Below are 6,000 nucleotides of genomic sequence, written 5' to 3' on the forward strand. Positions count from 1 at the left end.
TGGAGGTGGAGTACTGGTTTGGGCTGGTATCATCAAAGATGAGCTTGTGGGGCCTTTTCGGGTTGAGGATGGAGTCAAGCTCAACTCCCAGTCCTACTGCCAGTTTCTGGAAGACACCTTCTTCAAGCAGTGGTACAGGAAGAAGTCTGCATCCTTCAAGAAAAACATGATTTTCATGCAGGACAATGCTCCATCACACGCGTCCAAGTACTCCACAGCGTGGCTGGCAAGAAAGGGTATAAAAGAAGAAAAACTAATGACATGGCCTCCTTGTTCACCTGAACCCCATTGAGAACCTGTGGTCCATCATCAAATGTGAGATTTACAAGGAGGGAAAACAGTATGTCACACAGCGGAAATTTGTGTTTTTGTTTTATTAATCTGTGTGTTGGTACATAGTGTTTTTATTTGCATGATTTTATTGTGATATTTACATTGCATGTCTGTTTATTGATATTTATACTGCATGGTTTTATCCTCATATTTATATTTGTGTTAATGTTGTACCATGTTCCTTTAACCCACTGTGGACTAAACAGACAATTGTAGGCACCTGTGAGGTGGGGGCGTTCCCCAAGGTGGCCTATCAGCCGCCAGGTTGACCTGTTAAAGGGGATGGTGAGCGCAGAGACAAAAGAAGAAAGAAGCGACGCACGAAGGGTGAGCAGGAGAAAAAGGAACGCGTGCAAGCCCGCACGTGTGTGGAACGAACTGCTGCCTGACTGTGGGGCGCCCCGAGTCGTTCGGCGATCCAGTCCTAACGGCAGGAACGGCAACAGTGGGTGGCGATGGCCGCAATGCACAACAGGGCAGGGATGCCCTTCTGCCTGCATCTGACGGTGAGACGAGGGAGGCCGTGTTCAGGTGTGGAGTGGGGCGGGACTGTGCGGCGACGCGCTGTCCGGAGGAGACAGGTCTGCGATAGGAGCCTCCTCCCTGGTCTGTTGCTGGCGAGTTTCCCCATCCCGGAAGAGAAGTTCCTCTCCTGTCCTCGCCCATTTGTGGCTGGACTGTGGGATTATGGGACTGTGGGAGGGTAATTTTAGCATATGGAAAACATGTTTTAGTCTTGTTTTAATAGTGAATAGTTATTTCTGCCGGCAGGGTTTTTAGCGGGTTGCAAACACTATTTTTATTGTATACGGGGATTTTAGCTTGTATTTGTGACTGTGGCTGTGTTTTTGTATGGAAAATGAATGGTGTGTTTGAAGCCAGCTAAGTTCTGTGCCCTGAGCGCTGACCCACCCACTCCCCTTTTTCTGCTTGTATGTATACAGACGTGGTGGTGAAGATTTAGGTCCACCAGTCTTAGCGGCTACAAGTACACCTCTCTGAACAGTGTCTGGGAGGCTGTGGTTGCTGCTGCACGCAATGTTGATGGTGAACAGATCAAAACACTGACAGAATCCATGGATGGCAGGCTTTTGAGTGTCCTTGCAAAGAAAGGTGGCTATATTGGTCGCTGATTTGTTTTTGTTTTGTTTTTGAATGTCAGAAATATATATTTGTGAATGTGGAGATGTTATATTGGTTTCACTGGTAAAAATAAATAATTGAAATGGGTATATATTTGTTTTTTGTTCAGTTGCCTAATAATTATGCACAGTAATAGTCACCTGCACACACAGATATCCCCCTAAAATAGCTAAAACTAAAAACTACTTCCAAAAACATTCAGCTTTGATATTAATGAGTTTTTTGGGTTCATTGAGAACATGGTTGTTGTTCAATAATAAAATTATTCCTCAAAAATACAACTTGCCTAATAATTCTGCACTCCCTGTAGAGCTAGCAATCTTTCTTACTGAATCTCTACTATGAGTCATGTTACCTGAGATTAATTCTATGTTTACCTGTCAGCCTGGACAAATGTGCTGTGTGAAGGAAATTAAATTAAATCAGATCTGAACTGCGTACATTTAAGGAACCTGTTCATATTTAATTGAAATATGAACCAGTGATTTTTTTGATTGCTGATTCCAAGAGAGTCTTTGTGGAAATCCTGTTTGGCTTTTTGTTATTTTAATTCTCTTTTCTGTTTTCCAGAACAGTTCTCCACAGTCGCTGTCCACATGGGTCAGTGGGACCAAGAAGCGCTCTAATGTGTGGACTCTGACCAGCAACATCCAGCAAGACCCAGACAGCGTTTTCTATCTCCCAGCTGGAGTTTTTTGTTTGTCTGTGACTGGAGAGTCAGATTTTTGTTGAGCTTCACACTTGCAGAGGTAAGTCAGTTTGTAGAGATCCCTCCCACCCTGGCTTTTATGTCCTAGATTTCTTATCGGAAACAGTAATATTTCAGTGACTGCTGCTTATAGCACAGGTTAATACACGCTACTGATCCCTGATAGGAGAATCATCAGTTTTGGCAACAAAGAAGCCTGGTGGATGTTTTTTTTTTTTTTTTTTTTTTTTACAGTCTGATGATGGGACATCGTGCTCTGCATCTTCAAAGTTTGCCTCCTCGTTATTATTCATACCCAGTAATGTGAAGTATGCTTATATCTACCGTAGCTGCCTCCACCAGTGTGTGAATGTGAGAGTGAATGAATAGTGGCATTGTAAAGCGCTTTGGGTGCCTTGAAAAGCGCTATATCAATCCAATCCATTATTATCTACTATAACTGAACCAACCTGGTGCTCTTCATTTATGGAGGCTGTTGAGTCTGAATGTTGGATATTGTGTATCTCGTGTTCTCTGGGCTTTGTTGTCCTCAGTTTTTTTTGCAGGATCAGAAAACAAAACCAGGAGGCGTGTAAATGTTTCTTCTCCATGATGTTTCTTCAAATGTTTCTTCTGGATGATGATAAGACTGTGACACGGGATGCCACCTTTGGTCACCTTTGATGAAGCAAAGCTCAGGAAGAAGTCTGATTAAATGGTACCCACATGTTGAGAAGGATGTACAGGGGCACCTGCAGCCAAATCCAAGCTTCAGGTTAGTTGTAGTACAAAATGTTTTTTCATTTGTTTTTCCTTCAACTTTTGAAACCATATTTTTGTGCAATGTACCAGTGGATAAACTGAATTCCAACGACAGAAGACTCCTGTATATCCTTCTGGCCGCAAGAAAAAAGCCTCTTACGAGAAGATAGCTTAAGCCTGAACCACCAACGATAGAAGACTGGATACATTCTGTACAAGAGATCTATACGATGGAAAAAGTGTCATTTTCTCTTAAACTTCAGAGGGATACCTTCTATGGAATATGGTCTAAATGGACAGACTATGTTAAGCATATGAGGTGTGATTTTGTATATGATGTTACAACCCTGAGTACTACGTAAACCTACCTGCCCTGCTGCCTCCTAACCCTAGTTTGGTTTTTTTTTTGTTTTGTTTTTTCTTTTCTTTTTCTGTCTTCTTTATTTTTCAATTATAAGTTAAAATGTGACAGCAAAGAAAGTGTAAAAAGGCATACTACTGTTATGTTCAACAGCTGTCCCAATAAAAGAGATTAATAATAATAATAATAATAATAATAATAATAATAATAATAATAATAATAATAATAATAATAATAAAGAAAATACCATATTGTATTCATACAGAAACAGTATGGTATCATTGTTTGTCTGCTCACTGATTGCAGAAACTAAGAGCTACTTTGATCTGTTTAGATCTAAAGTATCCAAAGTTGAATGTTTCTTCACCCCTGTGTGTGTGATATCTGATTTCCTACATGCTGGCAGAGCAGCAGTTTGTGCTCACAGATGGTGACAGTGTGGAGAGACGGTGGTGTTTCCTCAGAAGAACCAGCAGAGTCACAAAGGACACAAGTCCATCTCACCACCTTGACTTGCTGACTGATGTTCGTCTGCACTGCACAGAGGAAATCAACTGACCGAGGTTTGTCCAGTGACGTGTTATGAAATGTATATTTGTTTTATGCTTACAGTTATGTTTTTCTTGACAGAGGCTCTGCAGAGGTTAGACAAAGCAGAGAAAACATGTACTTTACATTTTACTGTGATTTATTGAGATATTTGTTGCCTGATGTTCAGCAGGAATGGAGAAATAGAATCAAAGGGAGATGTTTTTGCCGTTTTTGTAATGATGAAAGTAAATCTTCAATATTATTTATTTGCTTGGTTATATTAGGAGTGTTTCTGAGTGAGGGAGAGAGGAGTCATCATCCAGTTTAAGTGACGTAGATCAGTGGATACACTTGTCTCCCCTTTAATGGAGACGATCCAAGTCATCCTTAAATGTTAGTGCTTTCAAATACACAAACATTTTTAAAGGACAAAAATGAACATCCAACTTTGACTGTAATACAAAATAAATCTTTGCATGTGTGTTTTCAAACTCTCAGATGGGCAGGATATCAGTCTTGGACTGTCTAACCTGCCGGAACAGCACTGAATGACCACCACACATGAGCATGTTCCTGCAACATTCAGCATCTGATCCTTCATCTGTGTGCTTCTGCTTTTGGTAAGTAGAGTTACCCAACTCCAGTAACTCTAAACACATGCCATCCATTTCTAACGGCCTGGTTACTTCCTGTCAGTTACTTTAGAAACCATGTGGTCACCTGACCTAACACTGTTTCTTCTCCTTCCCCTTAATGTTCAAGTGTCACATGTCAAACAGCTGGAGAGGAAACTACACCAGTGTACTGGGATGTTTCAGCAACACGTGCCAGATGCTGTTCCTTCATGGTGACATCACCAGAGACAGCCCCACCCACCTCAGGACCTCGCCATTGATCATGATGATTATAATGATGACAGCGAGCGGAACTAAGACTGTAAAAATCCACGACCAGAATTTTTCTTTCTAATTATTAATGAATACTGAGAGCCTCTTTCTGTGTTTTGTCTGTTTTTTGTTTTGTTTTGTTTTTAAAACCTCATTTGTTACTAACAAAGTTCACCAAACTCACACAGTTTACATTCTGTATGTTTCCATCTTTACCAGCCACACTCTAACTGCATTTAAGAAAATAATCCTTAGAAATCGTCGTTTTTCTCTTTTGCAATTGATGATAATTCAGTGAATAAACTGCTGTTTGAATTCTCTGTATGTTTGACCCTGTAGACTGTTTGATGGACTGCTTGTCTTCCTGTTTGTTACTGCCGCCTGTTTTTTGACTAAAGATTTGGATTTCTGACTTCAACACAGCCTCTGGGTGTCCTCCCTTTGTGTCCTCTTCCTCTGTGAATGTGTTGCATGTGTCACAGATTCATTTTATTAACAGCTTTCCCACAGTGAGTTGCATCAGCATTCATTCACAGCACATTTCAGAAGGATTCAGATTAATACAGTGATCTTACAGTCAGAATTATCCTGACAGAGTGCCACTGTAAATGATCTTTCATCAGGTAAATTTTAAAGTTCAGTATTTCAAAGCAGGAGTTATGAAGAATCATACTGGCATTAGGACTAATAATATGTACTTACAAAGTCAAAGTTTTTTAATTATGCTAGAATATTGGAAGACAATCAACTTTTGGTGTTTTCCGCATATTAATTATTCTGAAATAGAGACGGTGACCCTAACTGTACAGAAGCACTAAACAACTGACAATCTAACAGACATCATTGGCCTGAGCTGTCATGCACAGTGAGTCTGATCCTTTGCTGTGAGAGTCTGACAAGCATGTTTCTGGTCAGTTTGGAAGAAATAATATCACAATGTTGATCTTTCTTTCCAATATTCCTTCTCTTTTACAACATAAACTGTGATCAAAGCTACTTATGTTCACAGCATGTAATAATACTGACAGTCCAGGGCATTGTGGTCTGTTGAGCTAGGGTTAGGGTTAGCAATTCAGACATATGTAATCAATATTAAACGTCTCTGACGTGGGCCACTGTCCGCAGTGTTGGGAAATCCATACCAGGCTGGAACGAGTCAAGGTAGGTGAGCATCCACGAGAAGACACAGCAGATGCATCCTACTAATACTGACAGGACCAGGAGACTCCAGAAACCGAGCAACAAATGGCGAAATGGAAAGCCGAACAACAACAATGCTGTTTCTTTAGAGAGTC

At 40.7% G+C, this 6,000-nt stretch overlaps 1 long non-coding RNA gene across 7 annotated transcripts; it reads left to right on the forward strand.

The window, feature by feature from the left end:
- The first annotated feature begins 374 nt into the window (after positions 1-374).
- LOC106675479 (uncharacterized) lies at positions 375-5,118 on the forward strand. Of its 7 annotated transcripts, none has more exons than XR_013098658.1 (8): positions 375-839; positions 1,278-1,446; positions 2,047-2,939; positions 3,017-3,245; positions 3,699-3,850; positions 4,103-4,211; positions 4,317-4,438; positions 4,581-5,118. It is a non-coding gene; the product is annotated as an uncharacterized LOC106675479 (long non-coding RNA). The 7 variants fall into 7 exon arrangements; XR_013098657.1 differs by lacking the exon at positions 3,017-3,245 and having other exon boundaries at positions 380-839; positions 2,047-2,225; positions 2,420-2,939; positions 3,694-3,850; XR_013098660.1 differs by lacking the exon at positions 3,017-3,245 and having other exon boundaries at positions 380-839; positions 2,047-2,225; positions 2,719-2,939; positions 3,694-3,850.
- Positions 5,119-6,000: the final 882 nt, after the last annotated feature.

Source organism: Maylandia zebra, linkage group LG1, assembly GCF_041146795.1.
Source record: "Maylandia zebra isolate NMK-2024a linkage group LG1, Mzebra_GT3a, whole genome shotgun sequence".
Classification (NCBI taxonomy): Eukaryota; Metazoa; Chordata; class Actinopteri; order Cichliformes; family Cichlidae; genus Maylandia; species Maylandia zebra.